At 39.2% G+C, this 21,593-nt stretch overlaps 1 long non-coding RNA gene across 1 annotated transcript; it reads right to left on the bottom strand.

The window, feature by feature from the left end:
* Window positions 1–451: 451 nt before the first annotated feature.
* On the bottom strand, window positions 452–20,676 carry LOC310883451. The gene is made up of 4 exons (XR_014573544.1): window positions 19,804–20,676; window positions 7,405–7,499; window positions 4,981–5,130; window positions 452–4,495 (listed from the first exon to the last, which is right to left on the bottom strand). It is a non-coding gene; the product is annotated as an uncharacterized lncRNA (long non-coding RNA).
* Between the last annotated feature and the right edge of the window lie 917 nt (window positions 20,677–21,593).

Below are 21,593 nucleotides of genomic sequence, written 5' to 3'. Positions count from 1 at the left end.
TTGATAACAAAAGAAGCAAAAAAGACAACCTGCTAAATGGTACTTACTGATAAAGAGGATTCTCTCTACCAGGGAGAAAGAGCCATCAAACTTTTAAATCCTACTTGCACTACTTGCAGGCTTACATTTCTTAAAAAAAAAAATCAAACACCCCCCCCCCCAAAAAAAGGCCTTTTTTTTTTTTTTGTACAAAATTTCATTTCTCTCAGATTCAGAGAACTGAGTTGAATCTCATCATGCTGAGTTTCTTCACAAGAGGAATGTAATGCTTAGTGTAGGAAGTCCCTGAAAACATATTTTATGATCGACATTTTCTGTCACCCTTTGCCATCGTGGCATACATTTTCCTGTCACATAATATACGGTAATTATATGGATTTTCCTCTTTCCAAATCAGAGGAATGTTTCCTTACTTGAACGGAGGGGCCATAGACTACTAGTCAACCTAAAAATCCTGTTAGCATTACATCTCCGCACAAATAAAGAATTTGGATCAGTGCCTTGTTAGATCACCTCTATTTCTAGCTCGCTGAGTAAAAAGAGCATTTTTTACAGCCTAGTTTGATAAGTAAAAGGTGTCTTTCTCACCTGCTTGCACTCTGAATTGTCACTATCATGCTTTGTTCCTTTGCATGCAGCTGTTGTCAGCTTCCGAGTCACAGAACCACTTGCAGGAACGGCTCGGGAGAGTTTTGGAAGAAAGGAGAGGGAAAAAAGGAGCTGCATTTTTATTTAACAGAAGAATGAGAACATAAAGAAAAGAAAGGTGTTCTCAAGAATGTAGCCCGCAGCCTTGTCAGGTAGCATTTCTTCAGATGTTTTTTTTTCTCCCCTTTCCCACCCCAAGATCTCTCTTCATCATTTTTTTAAACATCTCTTCTGGGACAGGGACATGAAAGTGAATTGTGGGTCAAAGGCAAGAATTAGGGGTTGCCGAGGCTGCTTTCTGATGGCTTTACTTTATCTTTGTGTCCAAGCTTTTGCCAGTCAGCAGGTACCACGGGTTATCCATTCCAGTCACATCATTTTCTGCTTGATGACAAGCATCACACCTTCATCCATCACATTTACATTTCAAACTGCCATGCTGCTCTATTGATTAATTATTTAGCAGCTCTTGGCCACTTGTGAGTGTTTCTGTGCTCACGTTTCACAGAGAAGGTCCATTCTTTTTATTTGTGTGCAGTTTTGTAAAACAGAAAAAGTATGTAAAGCCTTTAACATACATACCCCCATGTGTGCATGCTAATATGTGCACATGCATATGTGTGTGCATATTTACGTGTGTGCATGTGTGCACACCAGTACAGTTAAGTACACACAAGGAGCAGGAGCAGGTAAGCTGATCAATAAGCACATGCTCACACTGATAATAGATTTCTGAGTTTTCAGAGCCCCAAACAGCCGATCAATGAGACCTTGCAGGTGTGCTGAAGCTGGGAATTGTATCAGCTACATCATGCTCCCTGCAGACCAGTGGGAAGCTCACACATCATCCTCTGGGCTCTGTCACTCAGAACAAAAACAGGTGAAAGGCTTTTGCAGGTGCTTGATAATATTTACATTACTTCCACATCACAGACAGGAAAGGGTAGCCTCTAAGCAGGAATCAGGGGGATCTGGTTCTTCCTAGGTCTCTGCTTGCCCAAGCAAATCACTTCATCCTTCTTTTCCTCAGTTCTTTTCTTTTTTTGTGAAATGGAAATCCAGTATCTGGAAAATAAATCCACTACTCTGATGAGAAAGCTGGCTACCCTAAGAGGTAAATGGTTTTGTGACCATGTGGATAGATGGCTATCTGCTAACCCTCATTATTTATTTCTCTGCATTAATTTCTTCCAATTTAATAATATAAATATATATATATGTATATATTTAAGTGGGTATTTATAAGGTAAGATTCTAGGGTGAAGAAAAGAATCTGTGAGATAATCTGTTCCTGGAGTAGTGTTATCATTATCACTTGGTGATACTGTCTCTTTGTCTCTCACAGCTAGTTCTCCACACGTCTCTTTGATATTCATAACTGCTTGCACAAAGATAGAAGTTTTTGGAAGGAACGCCTTCAAAAAAGATACAAGATGAAGTAGGCACTCATGTTTTCAATAAGGATCTTGAAAAATATCTTGACCGAAAAAATCTTGAAAAAATGGCCACAAGTTGCACCTGGAGAGATTTAGATTAGCTATCAGGAAAATCTTCTCTCAAAATGTGGTCAGGTACTGGAATGGCCTGCCCAGGGAAGTGGAGGAGTCACCGTCCCTGGCAGTGTTCAAGAAGTGCCTGGACAAGAGGCACACAATGAGACACGATTTAATAGCTTAGTGGGTAGTATCGGTGATAGGATGGTTGAACTAGATGATCTTGTAGGTCTTTTCCAACCTTGTGTTTCTATAATTTTTTCTATGATTTTCTATCTTCTGATGTTCATGACTTCGTGTATTTACATTGGAGCTGGAAGAGAGGTCCTCTTGCATTTTAATATAAAGACAAGCATTTGGATCTGTTTTTAAATTTTCTACTGTTTTTATTTGTTACGAATTTGTTATGGATATAAACCAACAAATATAAACAGGGTGATTCTTTTCTTCAGCTATTCATTTTCAATAATTTCTGAGTTATGCAAAGCCTATTAAAATCAAAGGGAGTATGTACGTTAACTTAATAGGCTCTGTATGAGACCCTTGAAGAGGAGGGACCACATGGTCCTTATTGCTACATCTCTTGCATTTCTGTCATTGTCCTTCAAATTATAAAAGAAAATGTAATACTACTGACTTTTTTTAATGGATGGGATTTGTGCCAGTGCTGAGCTCATTGTTTGAATCTTGTTAGGTTGGGGTTGGTCAACATTTTTTTTCCTGTCAAAATTACTTGGTTTATTATAAAGTACATTGGGAACTTGTACAAGACAAATGAATATTCTATTTATATGTTTACAACAAAATATTACAGTGTTCACAGAATCACAGATAATACACTAAGCAAATGGTTTTATTAATGATGTTAATACAATATTTAACACAAAGGGAAAAACTGGCTCAATTCTATGGAGAGAACTGGAGGAAAAAATGTCAGTTGTGTCTCAGCCCTCACCTGTGGTGGAGGATTTGGGTGTTTGGTCAAATAAAATCTCCACCTCTGACCTCAGTTAAAGGAAATATTAAATAAATAAATAAATATATATGTCACTTTTTCCCCTGTTTACTTCTCCTCCTTCCTCTTTTAGTCCGTGTCTGTCTCTATTATTATTTGTTTAGAGAAACAAACTTACGTGAAATGCAAATTCATCTTTCTCTCTTTTTTTTTTTTTTTCCTCCCAATGCTTTCCAAGCCTCTCCCACTTCTAGCATTTAATACCAGCACTTAGCACTGACAAAGTCCATTTTATGATGACGGACTTGATATCACTCTGATGATACAACTCATGTCTATATCAGTCCATCACAGTCAGGCCTGAAGAAAGGTAAGATATGTTGCTGGCTCCTGGATCGAGTGCTTTCCCTTGCCTTGAGTAAACAAAGGACTGGAAGACAGAGCAGCTATTCCAGACATTGCTCGTATCTTCTACAAAGTAGCAGTCTTGTACTCCACCTAAGTGAGTGGAAAATTAAGCATAATAAAGAAGGCCAATGAATCCCAGCTAGTGAAGGAATCACTGTACTCTAGTGTGTAAGGAAGGAAACGTAGCATGGACATCCATGGAGAGGAATTGCAGCAATGGATGGTCCTGTCTGTAACAAGTCCTGGCCTCTCAATTTCCAGTATCGTATAAAAATACGGAGACAAAGCTATTTATTTCTGCCTGTTATCCCAAGTTGTTTACACTGAAGTAACTTCTGCATGTGAAATGTCATGGAGACTGTACTGAATTATAATCACAATAATTAAAACTTCAAGTAATCTGAAAATCAGCACTTTCATGGTTAAGCAAAGGTGATGATATCTTTTATCTCTACAATTAGCGAAATGGTTTTTAATGTAAACCTCATAACTCAGAAAGATGCTGCAATTCGCATCAGCATTCTAATGCCCAAATCCGTTTTAAGTTCAAAAGTGAAGGACAGAAGGTGTACCTATAACTTTTACAACACAGTGGTTTCTCTCATACAAGTAACTTCAATAGAAAAATATCAATGCTAATACTGAGGCAATACATGATAAGATCAAGAACGTTATTATCTGGACCTGTCCACAACACTGTTCCACTGTAAAGATCTGAAATTAAAAGACGACCAAATTAAGCTCCTTCTTTAGTATCATCATCATGTGGTGTCTGAGAAGGTATTTTACATGACTTTTCCTTAAAAAAAATCCTTTGAAATACCCTTTCTTTGTAGAATAATGGTGTTTTTCTCTTACATACCTATTCACTCATTGATCCTAAACTGGGACCTAATACAGTGTCATAGACAATAATGGCAGCAAAGCTGTTCACACTTCTCTTTGTTTTTGCTTGCTTCATCTCTCCACATTCACAGTTAACAAGCTTGTTCTGTAGAAAGAACATAAACACAGTAATTAGTTCACCATAGGTGTATTTAATTTGTATTGTCACAAATAAAAAGAAAAAAATAACACTTCATTTTTTTGGGGGCTTAATGAGATCAGGAAAGTATTTTCATAATTGAAAATAAAAATTCTTTTAAATAAGATCTTTTATTAGGAAGTGAGAACATTATAAAGTAGGCACCTTCCAGAGAACTGTTCTTTAAAATAGCAAACATGATAATAAACAAAACAAATTATGAGTAGACTCCTTACCATATAAAGCTTAAAATATATAAACATAATAATTGTGAGTACTTGACAGAGTTACACAAGCTCTAATTCTAAGCCATGCTATTTCTGACTGCATAAATACTAGCCAGCACATCCTCTACTGCCAGTAATAAGAAAAGTCCTTATAAATCAATGACATAAGAGAGAAAAAAAGAAAAAACAGAAAACCCACAGCCAGAGCAACAGGTGGTTCTTCACCTTATCTATGGATACAGCATTCCTTTGCCATTTCAACAAGGAGTGGATGCTGAGAGGGTGGTCAGTCACACCATCAAAATTAGCTGTTTGTCACTTGGTAACTAGAGTTCTTTGAAGATGAACATCCACATCTGATTTTGCAGTCTTTTTCTGCAATAAAATTATTGTTAGTTGTTGCAAAATAAACATCAGAGAAGAAGAATGCTATATCTTCTGCCCAAGCCTGGTTGTTTAGTCAACAGTGAGAGCCAGTACTGTGTTTTCCAGAGGAATTCAAAAGGCAAATAAATAAACAAATAACCAAACCATGAAATGGCAAGTAATAGATCAAGCTAGCAGTATAGTGTTATTGTCCATGGAGAACATTCTTTTCTAACTTGCCAGCACATGGAGCACTTGCACTTTATTAGCCGAGCAGGACTCACTTCTGCATTCCCAGTGCACTCAGAAGTCCCAGGAGTACAGGACTGGTCCCATCAATTATGGTAATCGTGTTAACAACTACTTTTCCCAGCCAAGTAACACTATTTGTTAGGTGGTCACCTGCACCAGCAAATCCCACTGGTTGACTGTATGCAACACAAACCATTTCCTTTTATTGCCTCTATGTTTACTGTCCTATATCTCTTAACTTCACTGACTGTCCTCTTGTTTATAAGGGATGTGACAGGAAAAAAAGGAGGTCATGACTCATGATTTAATTAATCACACCTAATTAATCACACTTTCAGGAGCTTTAAGTAGGTACAGTGTTAAGAAACAGACTTCCTTACTGTGCCTTTCACATGGTAACATTGATCCAGAGAGAAAGAAGAGTGCTCATATCCCTCAGGGGTCTAACTTCTGAGACATCACTTTGCTGGAGAATCACTCCAAAGGTGTATGGAACACACAAATTTGGGAAGCAACCATCCCACAGGACTGCACTTTTCTAGTGTACTCCTGCCCTTTCTAGAGAAACGTTTAGAAAACATGCACAAGTTGATCTAGAGGTGCAGAAAACCATAAGGACTGCTTGCATAGTCTATATTAATAGTAATCTGACTAAAATATACGAGCAATAATATGTCTTGGCTTGTAGGATGACTTCCTCTGAGGTAAATATTATCTATTTACAGGTGGGGTTCTTTTTCATTTTGTCCAGAGTTTAACTGTGTCTTAAAGTGTGATGTCTATATGTCCCCAACAGAGAGGGAGCATCCTGATTCAGATAGTGTGGTTAAAGGGTGGGATGGCAATGATAAGGTTGATTTTCCTGGGACTGGAGAGAGACTTGACCTGGATCATCCTCACAGTGTCCTCATATGTGAGGTTGTTAGATGAAGATTACTTTACAGCACAACTGCTATGACTGTGCTAATGCTGCAAAACACAAGAACTGGATTTTTAATTTCTTTTGATCAAATACTGTCAGCTTCACATTGACGAGAGAATTCCAGAGTATTAGTCTCTCTTTCAATAGCCCCTTTTGGAGATTAGGAGTTAGAAAGACTGGCACAACAGTTAACAGGGGTTTAAGGCACTTGGACCCAAGTTTCTCTTAGCTCTGGTTTACCTATTTCAAGAAAATTAGAGCTCTTCAAGGAGGAAAGTACTTAAAACCCTGCTGGCTGAGGCAAATCACCTGTGGCATACAGGGTTGATTGGTTTGAAGTGAAAGCTCCTACACACCCATGGACAACACCTCAACCATCACACTACTGCCTTTTTTTGGGAAAACCTCTAGATGTAATTGCTTCATCTTGATGCAGAAGGGGAACATGTTGGAGTCTAGTGTTCTAGTGGGGTGGGAGAACTTTTTTCCTCCTCAACTGGAGCTGGGACTGAGCTTGAGCTGAATTTTACTTTCAAAGCAGTGATCAGTAAGATAGTGACTTGATGTCTGGTGGTTATCTTGATTTGGTAGTACAGTGGAAAATAATTTGTACTTCAAGTAAATTAATAACACAGATACAGCTAAGCAAAAAAATCCTACAGAAGTAACTGCATACAACTTTTAGTCTAAGGATTATCTGCCATTAAAGAAGGTTACCCTTGCTAGATTGAGAACTGATTGCAAGACCTTTTTGTCTCTTCTTTACTTCAATCAATAATTTTTAGGGTTCAAAATAATCAGACTGCAATAATTCCTCCACAGGCACAGTCATACAGTGATGAATTACATAGCCCAGTCTGCACGTGTGAAAGAATAAAGACAAATTTTGAGCAAAGCTTACTAAATTAAAGCAAAATATGTCTCTGCAACTGACAGATATGTGTCTTTGGTGTTTTGCAAAGCTTAATACTTAATGGGAATAAACTTTGGTAGCAAAACAGACTTGAAAAAAACAAAAAAACAAACTATCCCCAAACTCAGTGGAGTGTGTTGTATGTTTCTTTAAATAGTATGAAAATTGAATTTGACTAGACTTGCTCAAATCAGACCTGTTATCAACAACACATTGTCTCAGGAGACCAACGTTTGTCCAGTTAGGGCTTCCTTCATTAATCGTCCAGCATCAAGCAAGCCAAATCCAAATCTGTGGAGAAAAAGCAATTAGATATTTTAAGCAGTGATAAGAACACCACAAATAATCAATTTCTATGGCATTAGCAGCTACCTGGCCCAGCAAAAGTCTATAAAAGCTAGAATTTATTGCAGAACACCAGACAGCTTACAGAGCATTGATTCGTAGTAGTATGCATAGATTGCTGGATTTAAAGAGAAATCCCTAATGGTTCTTTTTTTTTTTTTTTTCCTTTTTTTTTTTTTTTTCCCTTTAAAGGGAAAACAAGGATAAGGTGTTCATAAGGCCAAACTATAGCAAAACAAATATCTAACAACTGCTGGACGGCAATCATATGCAATCTAATGCATAAAGCTCATAAAAGAGGAATAGCTAAATATTATAGATTTAGACAAATATTAATGTTACTTATTTTTAAGATATCTATTGCACCTTAAAAAACAACAGACTAGAAATAAGTTTTGCATTTGTTCAGGGCGGAGATCTTTAGGCTTTAAGGCCTTCTATTCTACCACAACATTCTCATACTAGAGTATCTTAACTGTATTGTCCTTTGCGATTTTTAACTACTTAAAACAGGCAATGCAAAATGTAACAAACAAAACCTTATTGTCTGTAGCTGACAACACACAATTTGGAAAACCAATATTTCACAGTATTCCCAAAAGGCAGTTCCTGTGTGTAGACATTGTAACTTATCTTTCCATCTGAACTGAAATACATCCAAACTCAGATTTCTAGCCCGACATTGAAAGAGATTTCTTGTTTGACCTCCCATGCACATACACTAGAATGTTTCCCCAGAAGCTGGATTAAATCTTGTCTTTCAGAAAGGTGTCTAATCTCATTTTAAAGACTCCAAGCTATGGTAAGTCCACCTCCTCCCTGGGTAAGCTCTTCCAATGTTTAATTACCCTTACTGCTAGGAAATGGTGTCTTATTTCAAGGTTGAATTTGTCTAACTTAGCATTCAAATACTGAAAAAGCAGTGTTTGAGAGAGAGCAAATATAAGTGACATGATACATTTTATACTAATCCTAAATCAAAAGATTATGGAAATACAGAAAACATGACAACTAAAGCTCTAGTCTGGCAAACATTTATGCAAGGGAGTAGCTTTCTGCATAGGAGATACTTTCTTTCAGTTCAGCAAGCCTACACATGTGTAAAGTTACACCAGGGCTTCAAATAGAATTTTAAAAAAGGCATTCGGAATGACTTTTACTGAGAAAAATATTACGGATTAATTAATAAAGACAACCTTCCTCCACTTCTGTCCCCACTCTGAGAAGCCTTTGAGGTGGGATACCTTAAATTACTACTAGGAGAAGAAAAAGTGAGAAAACCTTCTATTGCAGAAATCTGATTGCTGCCATAGGGGGACGATTGCTGAAATCCCAACACTACCCGAGGGGGAAGAAAAAAAAAAAAAAGGAAACGAAGGAAAAAAGGAGAGTTGTCAAGATAATTAAAACTTTGCAACAATTCAGTAGTGGTGCTGATAAAAACAGCACTGCTGGCTGAATGCAAATAAGATGGTAAAGGCCCTGTTTGGATTATGGTAATTACTCAGTCTGAAGTTAGCTCCAGCCACACGCACATATGAGCACACACATACACACGCAGCAGTGGAGTGGAACCTGACAACTTGGCTTGGCATGTGATCACAAAATTCCCTGGCACACTCTCAGGATGCCATGTGGAGCTATTTGTACAGTGAGGTGCGGGACTCAGCGGCGCAGGAAATACCAGCGGAAGCACCGCTGACCTGCCTGGCCTTCAGCAAGAGGCTGCTCCCATACTTATCACTGGCCTGGATTCAAAAGTGATCTCTGGAGAAGGCAAATCAATTGAACACATGTTTGGTCTAAAAATGTCATTTTGGAATATACGGAGATATTTCCTTACATTAGACCACTTTGTTTGCCCCAAAGATTTGTCAAGTGCAATTGAATGCATACACATCACAATGCGCACTGGTGCCAGAACAAAATAATTTCAATGTGTCCTTTAGTACTCCGATAAAATGCAGGCAGTCAGTGTTGAAACGAGATGCCCTGTGAAAGTCTTGTGCACGCTGGCATTCTGTGTTTCTTCCAGGAACTTGTTTCTTTAAAATTTGGGATCAGTCCAAATGAGCAGATTTTGTGTAAGAATGAAGAAAGGGACCAGCTCAACCTCTCCCCGTGCCTTCTAGACGGAGGAGTTGCGGCAGGCTAATTTATGTGATGAAAAATCATTAAAGAAATTACAATTTCAAACTCTGATTCCTAAATAATAAAGCCTTTATGAGGACAATATCATTACAAATAACCCTATTAATCTGTTGATTCAGCTTTAGAGCCAATTCTGATATATGACAAAGATGTGTTTCTTCAACAATTTTCACAAGTTAATATTAAATAATATTGGCACACACATCACTTTTATAGCTAAGTTCTTTGATTTGCTCACCCTGTACAATCTCTACAGCTGTGTGTTTTATGACCTACCCATCATGGGAGAAGCTCCCATTAGCACCGGCACATGGTGGAAGAGATGTGAACTTTGCAATAAGCCCTCCCATCCTCATTCTGGTTTTGGTTAGTGCTCAAAAGGCTGTTTTGAGCAGATCAGAATACGCACAGCCTGATCAGCACAGCTGAAAGTGCACCTGTACTGTGAAGGGCAAGCTTCCCTGCCTGGCATGTTCAAAGTCTGCAAAGACTATATCAAATCCAGATTTATATATGGCTGCGGATGCTGAGATGCAGTCCTCTGACCAGCGGGTTCCTTAGGGAAGGCACCCACGGCCCTCCAGTCCCTCACCCAACCACCACCCTCGTCCGCCACCCTTTTCCTCTTTCTCTCTCCCTTCATCGACCCAGCATGGTTGCTATAACACACACACGCACTCACAAGTGCATCAGCCTTGAAGCTCTGTGAGGTACTTGGGTTGCTGTACTTCAGCTGAGACACAAATTAGGTGTGTTTTGACTAGCTGTATGATCCTTTTTTTTTTTTTTTTCCCCCAAGGAACGCTACCTTAAAAAATTACCCTGACAGGTCAAAAATCAAAATTACGTGATGTGTCTTCTGAACTTATCCTGGTGATGTTTACACAATATTTTCTCTGAGATTTTATCCTGATGAAAACAAAAAAAGTATAAAAGGAAAAAAAAAAAGACTATTAAAATTCACCAAGATCTCAACTCTTACAATTCACCTGACACTATCATCCAAGACTAGTGATTGTATAACAGAGCAGAAACAACTGGATGCAAATAAGTAATTTCAGCCTAGAGATTCAGTTTGATGGGGTTATCATGGAAAGGGCAGTCAATACAAATTTCACACATGACCTTAGCATCATCCTTTTCACTTTCCTGTACTTTACATATTTAATCGCTTGAGGTTATAGTTGAAAAGATGCAAAAGTTGGGATATGATCCTAAAGGAATCAAGAATATTAAACAGTTCAGAAATGGAACAGTGTTACTTTGCTGCAAAATATGAACATTTATGAAGTATATAATAATACATTATAAAGGGAATTGAAAAAATCCATAAAAGATTACTAGATGTAAAAGAAAGTCTGATGAAAATGCACATTTATTAGTTCATATTAGACAAAAAAAATCACTTTATAGCTGTATAGCATTACTATTGTGATAAATACAGTATTTGTACCAAAATGCTCAGTTCTTCTCACTACTGAGAGATATGGGATTATGTGACTTAAAATTGAGGAATAGCGATAAGACTTAAAAGAAGAATTGAGGACCCACAAGATCTTGAATTTTTGTATTATATATACATTTTAAGAATGAATAATAAGTTTCTGGACCCTTTAGTGTTTTGTACTGCATGGATTTTTTTTTTATTAGTGTGGACAAGTAAATTTTATTTGATAGCTTGTTGTATTTAAAGACAGTGTAAAACTCTCATTGCAAACAGTTGTTTACAGTGCGCTTTTCAGCACAAAGCTGTTTTAAAGCTCAATTGTGCATTTTGCAGATAAAGTGGGAAAACTAACTGAAGGCTGTATTGTAAGCAGTGGTTGCCGTGGAAACCCCAGTTTCAAGAGCTGGTTCTCCATTACCACTTAATTTAGGCTTCCTAATTGCATTCCACTAAATCGGTAGCGACAATATCTGCAGAGCAAAACTGCATGCCCAGTCTAGCGCAAACCTCTTTGAAACAGGCTTTTTGAAAGCCAGGAGCTATAAAAACTCAGCATGACGTGGAGCATATGAGAAACCTGTAGTTCAAATGTACTGCTGCTTGCTTTCTCATCCTTAGTAACTTCAGTGCGCTCCACACCAATCTATTAGTTCAGTCTACCTTAAAGATCATAAAGCTCTGCCATGTGGAAACTCATCTGTCCACCAACACATTGGTGCAAAATAGATTTAATTGTACTCCCGACCCAGTATCATGTCCATCTTATTTTACTACACACCAGCAGGTAGCCGGTGCAGAGCCTTACTTTCCTTGAACTGCCCTTGCTCCATAATACGAGGAGAACAATACTTTCTCAGTTTAAATCATTTGCCACTGTTCAGCTGTGCAGTGAGCTAGACCGCCCATATGTGACCTAAAGAGAGCCTTGTCAGAACCACTAGACATAAAAGCATTCCAATTATCGACCACACTGCTTTAATAGAGGAGGCAACTAATATGATAGTGTAAGTGATTCTGCCACTGAGAAGCTCTTCGTCACTGTCAGATTAACACTTGAGTTAAACTCTTGTAAATCAGTCACATTATGCCGTCGGTTGAGAAATAAACACAGACCTATTATGCTTAGAATTCCAGAGGGCTCTCCCCGCAATAGGAGTTATGCAGGATGCCCTATTAATCTGAATTTTGTCATGTTTATTATTTTGCAATTACTAATGTGGGTAATGTTGGAAAGATTTAAGTTGGCTATGATTAGATTCTGAAATGGATGTACATGCCTAGAAAAACCTTCTGCGGGGGAAAAGGAGCGAGAGGGAGAGAAGAGGAGAGGAAACAGCTTACATGTAACTTCTGACTGAAAAAAGCCAGCAGACCACCAATTTAATTAAATCCCATAACTCTTTTTTTTTTTTTTTTTTAAAGCAAAGAGCGTTTAAAAGCAAAATACTTCAGTGTCTTCAAGCACAAGACCTCCCACAAGCTCGCAGCGAAGTGCACCTCCTAACCACTAATGTGGTTGCATTTCAGCCTTCTAATATGTATCAAATGAATGCTGAAGTTGAAAATAATAAGTAAACAACTACTCTTTCAACATTTCCTTCCCTCCACAGTATTATTAAATGGTGGCAAAATACCTTTATGTCATGTATTATCAGCTCATCATCAGCTTTTTTTTTTTTTTTCCTTTTTTTCCCCCCCCAATTTCAGCAGATTTTCTCACATTTTTGAATTGTTTTCTGCACTCCCCAAGCTGGCTTGAAACCAAAACGAACACACCTTTATTTTTGATATTTGGGTTTTGGACGTGAGAGAATGGACAGATGAAGGTTGTTAACACAGGCTGTGGCTTCATTTTTAGTGTCTCAGCTCTGTGTGTTTAACAGAGCCCTTTCAGATAGTTACTGATGCTGTGAGAGAAGGAGACAGGGCCAATGACTAGAAGACCGTCTGTTGAGTTTCCTTGGTCCCACGTTGCTTTAGCTGGACAGATAACTCCACAAGTTTACCAGATGGCTCCTTTTTCAGTTTATATTTAGATTTAGATTCAGAATTTAGGAGCCTTATGTAGAACCAAGGTAGAGTCTCCAGGCAAAAATAAATACAGATCTTTCTAATAACTTTGGTCTGAGATGATATGCCAGTGTGTCCCAGTGCAGAAGCAGCAGCTACAAGGAGATTTGGGGCTAAACAACCTTCTCACATCTTTCATCATCATCTTTCTCCAGAAAAGTAGGGAAACAAGACTTTGTATCACTTTTCTTCTGTCTATGTTTCTGAAAAGCTCTTCTGGGAAGACAGGGAGAGGAGATAAAGTATTGGGATAGATGGGGACAATTATGCTAAAATTCTGCAGAAGAAGAGGTGTAAAGTTAATGGGGTTGGAAACCACATTAATTTTCATATCTCACTCTGCTTTTCCAAAGACCTTTAAAAAGGGGCAGTGGCAGAAGCCAAGGAAAGGCCAGTAAAATCATATTGTAACCTGAGGAAAGCCAGAAAGGACATTTTTTTCTGCTTTGTCTATTTTCTAGGGCAGTCTGTCTTTTAGTCACTACATGAGGCCCTGTTAAGCCTTTGTGGGAATTTGAGGGAGGAAGCCCTTCACCCCGTGCCTCAGATGAAATGATTTGGGACAGAACTTGATCAAAAGTTACCCTGGGCATTTGCATCAGGTGGCTTCTTTCATAGAGTAGATTTATAAGAAGAGACTGTAGGCATGCACTGTCCTTTCACCAGTTTCTACAGTTGGGGGTAAAATGTTCATTTATTTATTTTAAAATAAATAAATAAATAATTGCCCATAAGAGACACATAACATCGGAGAAAAATTATGTTTTCCAGTTTATGTAATTCATGTCCTAGAAAACAACAAAGAAAATTTAAAAAGCTCTCAAGAGACAATGGCCTCTATTCTGTCCTCACATGCATGGCTTAGTTATAAGTGGGCTTAGAGCCAGCTGCTGTGCTCAGCCACACACGTGCAATTTCCTCTGACTTAAACAGAGCATATATTTTTATGGGCAGAATCTGGCCTTTTTGTGTATGGGAATTAATTATTATGATTTATTTATTATTTGTATGGTATTATACGGACCAGGGCTCCATTGTTTTGCATCTTGGGAAACAATGCTCTGTATTCTGTCCACTGCAGAGATTATGGTTCAGGAGAGCCAGCAGCATGTCTTTGGTGTGAGCAGTCTAACTATTGGTCCTGCACACAGTTATCTTTTCCAATGTTAAAGAAGCATACATAAATTTTAGCAACCTAGAAAATAGTTGACTTTCTTAATGTGAATTATCCATCATCTGCAGTTCTCCCTGGGCTCTGACTCAGACTTAGGAGAAGGCTTAGATAGCTGACAAATCCCCTGTGTCCTTTTCCCATTCCTCCTTGCCCCCATCCTGACAGTACTTGCCACCCGAGATTCACCAAACAGTACAGTCTTCATCCTTAAAACTGATTTACTCTGGGCAGGTATTTGATCTTGTTTCAAGCACCCGCTTTTAACAGGATATACACACAGCTGGATCCAGCTTCTACCCATATGCAGTTTTCTTTGACTTGAATATATATTTTTGTGGGCACAGCCTGTCCTTTTGGGGTATGGCTCTAGACAGGCACGGGAGCCCAGCTGGCTCACTTTGCTCAGGGCTTGTACGTATCTTTGTAGAGGGAGGAAAGGGGGCGGAACTTGAAGGATCGGAAGCCAGTGGCCTTTCTGTTCTGTTGAGGGAACATATGCAACATCTGACACAGCATTGAAAACAGTAGGAGGGTGTTGTTATGTAGGAACTGCACAAATAATCTCTTCCTTTGAATGAATCTCTGTATCAACCATTAAGTTGGACAGGGCTTGAGCAACCTGCTCTAGTGAAAGTTGTCCTTGCCCATGCCAGGGGGGCTGTAATAGATGGTCTTTAAAGGTCTCTTCCAACACCAATCAGTCTATGATTCTAGATTCTATGCAGTGCTTTGTTATTAGGGATTGGAATAGTGCAAGCAGCCCTATGGCACGTATGAAACCACAGGGACTTAGGGACTTACCCACGCTCCTGGATGGGGATGGAAGACTGGGGGCAAGGCAGAGGGCTTTTAGTCATCAGAAAAGATCCAAAACAGCATGTTCAGTCTCCTCTGTATGTTGCATGGCTGTCTGCACACCAGCAAAGTGTGGCTAGGGTTCTGCAGGTCTGGGAGGAAAGGGTTTCAGGGCAGGGAGCAGAGCCAGATTGGCTGCTCTCTGTTCCTTGCCACCTCTGGCACCTTTCCCAGTGGAAGTCAGAGAAGGAATAAACACACAGAGAAGTGGTGCAGCTCCAACTCCCCAAGAGGAAATCAACATTTTTTCAAGCTATATGATTCTTGTTTGTAGCTACGTGACACATTATTTAATGACTGTGAAATACTGCATTGTTCTGATTTTGAAGATGCATACATCTTTGGAGGACCACTCTCATTTTTCTAAATGCTTTTTAAATGCAACATTTACAAACACCTTCATTTTCTTGTTGTTGCTGACTCGTTCATTGACATTTTAAGCTAAACAGCATATGGCTTATAGCTTTGTACAAGCAATTGTACACAATTCATACATTTTCTGGAATTAAAAATCCTTGAAAACATGATGACAATTTTCAGAACTATAGATTTATTCTTAAACCTAGGGTTTAAGAACCCGTGAGGTCTATTCTTCATTTTTACAGATTTTTCCAAGTGATCTAAAACAAGTTGCTCAGGGCATCCCAATTTCCTAGCTGCAAAATAACAGTAACAACACAGGTGGATATTTAGATGTTTAATTCCCAGATGTGTTCAATGTACTTTGTGGTCTTTGGATCTAGGGTATTACTGGAATGTAAGGTATTAATTATTGTTATCAACATCTAAAACATCTCTTGCTGAAGATTTAAATCAGCTTCCCCTGGAAAAGTAGGAAATAGGATTTAAAAGGACCTCCTGAATCAAGTTCAAGGCCCAGCTTTTGCTGTCATCCACACATCACATAATTGGTTTCATGAAGTGCTCAAGTTTCACATTGGGACCAGCTAAGTTTCTTGCTCCCCCTGCTTCTGTTGGAGGGCTGCTCCAGGATTTTCTTCCAGTACTTCCTCCTAATTTCCTGTTTAAGTTTATTCATGGCCATCTTATAACCATTTACTCTTATGTCAACATTACCCTTTAAATAGCTCTTCTGCCTCCTTGTATATTTATAGACAACAATTATGTTCTCTCTCAGCCTTGGTTTTGTTCATGTGAATAAGTGAAATACTTCTACTCTTCCTTATTAGATATTGTTTCCTCCTCATCCCAATACACCTTCTTTGAGCTTGTCCCACTTTGATTTTATTTTCTCACACATTGGTGACTGAAGTTGTACATTGTTTGCCTGTACTTTGCTTAGAAAAATAACATTCAATGAAACAAAAAAAAAATAAACAAAAAAAAGAACCTAGCACAATAATATTGCTAGATAACTCTTCCTCATCACACTTTTGTTTTATCTAAGGCTCATAGCCATATTTCATTAACAGAAAGTGTTAAATATGGAAAAATCTATATTTTTCATAGGGGTTGGTGTTGGAGCCCATCCTCTTTAATATCTTTATTGATGATTTGGATGTGGGAATTGAGTGCACCTTCAGTAAGTTTGCTGATGACTCCAAGCTGAGGGGAAGTGTTGATCTGCCAGAGGGTAGGAAGGCCCTGCAGATGAACATGGACAGGTTGGATTGATGGGCAGAGGCCAATGGGATGAGGTTCAACATGGCTAAGTGCAGGGTCCTGTACTTTGGCCACAACAACCCATGCTTGGGGGAAAGTGGACGGAAAGCTGTGCAGAGGAAAAGGATCTGGGGGAGCTGACTGATGCTCACCTGAACATGAGCTGGCAATGTGCCTAGGAGGCGAAGAAGGCCAACAGCATCCTGGCTTGTATCAGGAATAATGTAGCCAGCAGGATCAGGGAGGTGATCATCCCGCTGTACTCTGCTCTGGTGAGGCCGCACCTCGAGTACTGTGTGCAGCTTTGGGCCCCTCGCTACAAGAAAAAACATCGAGGCCCTGGAGCATGTCCAGAGAAGGGCTACAAAGCTGGTGAAGGGCCTGGAAGACAAGTCCTGTGAGGAGTGGCTGAGGGAACTGGGGTTGTTTGGAGAAGAGAAGGCTCAGGGGAGACATTATTGCTCTCTCCAGCTCCCTGAAAGGAAGGTGTGGGGAGCTGGGGGTTGTCTTCTTCTTGCAGTTAACTAGTGATAGGACTAGAGGGAATGGCCTCAAGTTGCACCAGGGGAGGTTCAGGTTGGAAATGAGGAGACATTTCTTCTCGGAAAGAATCTCAGGCATTGGAACGGGTTTCCCAGGGAAGTGGTGGCATCACCGTCCCTGGGGGTGTTTAAGGAAAGGTTGGACGTGGTGCTTAGGAACATGGTTTAGTGGGTGACATTGGTTATACCAGATGGTTGGACCAGATGATCTTGGAGGTCTTTTCCAACTTTAATAATTCTATGATTCTATGACTCTATGACATTGTTTAAATACATAAATTGTACCTCTTCTTTTAGTCAACCATCTAAACTAGGTGTTTAAAACACCACTTCATTTTTTTTTTCTTGGACCTGAAGCTGAACTTCTGGCCCGTCGCCCTTCCCTTCCCTTCCCTTCCCTTCCCTTCCCTTCCCTTCCCTTCCCTTCCCTTCCCTTCCCTTCCCTTCCCTTCCCTTCCCTTCCCTTCCCTTCCCTTCCCTTCCCTTCCCTTCCCTTCCCTTCCCTTCCCTTCCCTTCCCTTCCCTTCCCTTCCCTTCCCTTCCCTTCCCTTCCCTTCCCTTCCCTTCCCTTCCCTTCCCTTCCCTTCCCTTCCCTTCCCTTCCCTTCCCTTCCCTTCCCTTCCCTTCCCTTCCCTTCCCTTCCCTTCCCTTCCCTTCCCTTCCCTTCCCTTCCCTTCCCTTCCCTTCCCTTCCCTTCCAATATTGTTAGTTCTTCTTAGCTTTGTGTAATCAGCAAATTTAATTAATGCATAGTTTCTTTCCTGTACCATGGTTATTAATAAAAATATGACTATACAAAAAGACCAGTCCTGTGTAGGACTCCACTACTAATCTTGGTCCATCTTGGTAGGTCCTTTTTCAGCACAACCCCGTGGTCACCTCTTTTTCAGTCAGTTCCTTACAGTTCTTCTAACTGATCTCTGTTTTCTCAGGTTTAAATAATACCCCTCCTCCCTGCAACTCACTATAACATGATTTATGGATACCCAGAGAGTTGAGATCTATTGTATTTCCTTTCTTAAGAAACAAACCACACCATTATTTATGAAAGAAAGTTATCTGGGCAGTATGACATGATCTATTTTTGGTACAAAACTGATGTATTTCACCACACCTCTCATTTCTTTCAAAATTCATTTTAAAATGTAGCTCGCAATGAGACAGTATTATGAATCTGAATACATGCTGCAACAATCGTACTTGGTACTATAATGGGTTAATCATTGCAGTGCAGGAGGCTGATAGGGAGCCACAAGAAGGTGCATGCCTTAATGAGGAGCTGGTAAGAAGCCCTGGGGCATGGAATAGGGGCTAATATAAAGGGAAAAAGAAAAAAAATACAAAAAAACCCACCACCAAAAAAAAACAACAAAAAACACAGAGTAGTATAGAAAGCTGAATAACACAAATAAAGATACATTTACTCTTTACCCATTTATGCTGCAATTACTGTCTTGCATGAACAACAGGCCTTGCACAATAACCATCTAGAAAAAACTCTGAAACACTCAAGTAACTCCATGATATTACCGTGTGCATGGGATATTTCTGTCCTAGACTTAATTTTCCATGTTTTAAGGTTTCACTGGCTGTCCCTACTATGTTTCTAAGAACAATGGTGAGCTCTCAATTAAACTGAAAATACAGACTAAAAATTACACAGTGGAGCATTACTTAGATTGGTGGACATAGTGTTCTTTTAGTCAATACTTTTGATTTCTGGGGATGCATTTTGTTTCCAGGCTCCATTATTTTAAAATAGTAATTTCTGAAATATATCAAGTTCATTTGAACTGAAGAGAGTCCAGAACTATTTGAAAGAACTATCTCTAACATGTGGTTCAGAATAGATCCCCTGCAAATGTGCATTATGCAATGACACTGATCAACTTCACAAGATGTTCAGGTTTTCAGGTAAGACTACATTCGGTTACAATCTCAGAAGGGTCAGTAACATCTCAAATGTATTATTTGTCTTAGTATTTTGGATAAATCAGGTTGTTCTTCCTTTCTTTCTTTTGTGTGTGTGTTTGCGAGGTTGGGAGAGCAAAGATAGAGCTGTAAAATCCTTGAAAGACATGAGAAGAAAAAGACAAAGCAAAACCAAACCAAAGCTGTTAAACCTCAACAAATGTTTGGCTTTGTGTCCTGTACAAAATAGTTCATCAATTTCTTGCTATCCCTACTACTTTATGCATCAACTATTTACCATTCAATTATATTTTATCCAACAGTCTTTTTTAATAAGTTAATATTTTGCTTTTAAAACTGACACAGAAGAGTGTGTTTTTAATACATATGTTATTGGACATTCCTTTCTAGGATTGATTAATTGTAATAATAAATCAATATTACTGTACATAGAACTAGGAACAAAATCAGACTTACCGGTATTTTGATATCCACCTAAGTAAACCATGGAGGTAGCTTCCATGTCAAAGAATATGATCCTCAAAAACCTATTTCTGTAAAACAAAGGTAATTACATAGTCTTTAAGTAAAAAAAGCAAAACAAAAGTGGAGTCTCACTGAGATATGAAACTAGAACAATGAAAAGAGAGTTTACCTAAACACCAGCTCTATGCTTTTCCTTTCCGTATATTTATTCTCTTTTTATTCTGCTATTTTTTTTCCCCACTACCAGTTTTTTCCTCTTGACCCTCCAGCCTTCTGTTTCCTCCTTGCTCTCTTTCAGAAAGAGAAGAACCTCAGAAACTTTGGTGACAGCGAGTAGCATCAATGATACAACTGGAAAAATGTCTGTTATTATTTTCTGTTGTTTTGCTCTGTCTTGTGCTCTTTCTCTTCTTTCCCTTAGAAAATGCTGTACAGGATCATACACAGGTCTCACAGGTCTAATATTCAATCTCTCTGAAAGTACCAGCATATCAGGTCTCCTCCTGTTCTTTAACAGAGACTGACCTAAAGCTTGAAGTGTGGGATTAATATCCCTCTTACAAAATAGATAACTACAAGTATTTTGTACTGTCTGTATAACTATCTTACAGAGCCCTTGGCCTCAGTGTCACACAAGGGCAATTATTGCCACAGGCTAATTACATGCTGTGGCTGGGGAGGGGAAGTATTTTCTTTTCATGAGTTTCCAAAGCCCAGCTTTTACTTTCAGGCAGTATTTCCTTACCCTCATATAATGATAGGACAGGGAAGATGCAAGTTCCTGATACACCCCTGCTAATTGTTTTGGAAAAAAAAAAATGCAAGCTTCTATTTTGTCTCCTTCTTTTATTTTCAAAGTCTCCCATTCACTATCTGTTACTAAAGTTTTTATTGCTGAATAGCCTTAGCTTTGCAGAGTCTCTGCACTAGGTATTGTATAAACATTTAAGAAAGCAATATCTTGCTCTGAGCAGCTATAGCCAACATACTCATTAGGGAGCTGTTGACTATAAATGTGGCACGCACACGTGTGGCTGTGTACCCTACAGTGGTATGTCCTCCCAGAAAAGCAACATCAGTTTTACACTGCTGCTGCTGACATACATCCCGCTGCATGGACTCCTTGACGTGCAGCATGTTGTAGTGTGCTGCATCCTGTGACTCGAGACTGTGGGTGGCAGGGAGTGACAAGGAGTCAGCAGAGCTTCAAGGTTGGCCACCACAGTGGGTTGGGAATCTCTCATAGCCCAAAGGCAGGATGCCACATGAACCCCAGGGGCAGCAAGCCTGGGGCAAGACACCCCCTCTCTGGGGGAAGCAAGTCTTCAAGAAAAGGAGAGAGAGTGCTGCCATGAGCAAAGTCCTGGGGGAGGAAGAGGCAGGAGAATATTGCTGTGCAGTTCACCAACTATAAGGGAAGTGTGGGAGGGGAGGATCTGGTAGTAAATATAAACAGATGGGCAAGTTCACAGGAGAAGAGGTGGAAGAAGAAAAAATGGCTTTCTTTGGGAGGATGGTGGGAATTAAGGCTGGGAAGCTCAGAGAAGGTGAAGTATCCTCCTGCTTAAGTTTTGTCCCTAATACTAAAATTCAGGAAAGATGGGTCTTCCATCAGCCCCTTGAAGAACTTACATACTAATGAAGTAAGAAAAGCTTGATTTTCCAATAAGCTGATAATAGGTACATTAACATATGTACGAATAGCTTATATATATGCATATGATCTCAATGCTTTTTTTATGGTATTTTTTCACCATTTCATCCCATACTCAGCCACATTA

This window comes from Anser anser (assembly GCF_964211835.1).
Source record: "Anser anser genome assembly, chromosome: 1".
NCBI lineage: Eukaryota > Metazoa > Chordata > Aves > Anseriformes > Anatidae > Anser > Anser anser.
The sequence above is the reverse complement of the archived record's forward strand: the minus strand, read 5'-3'. Positions and strand labels throughout refer to the sequence as shown.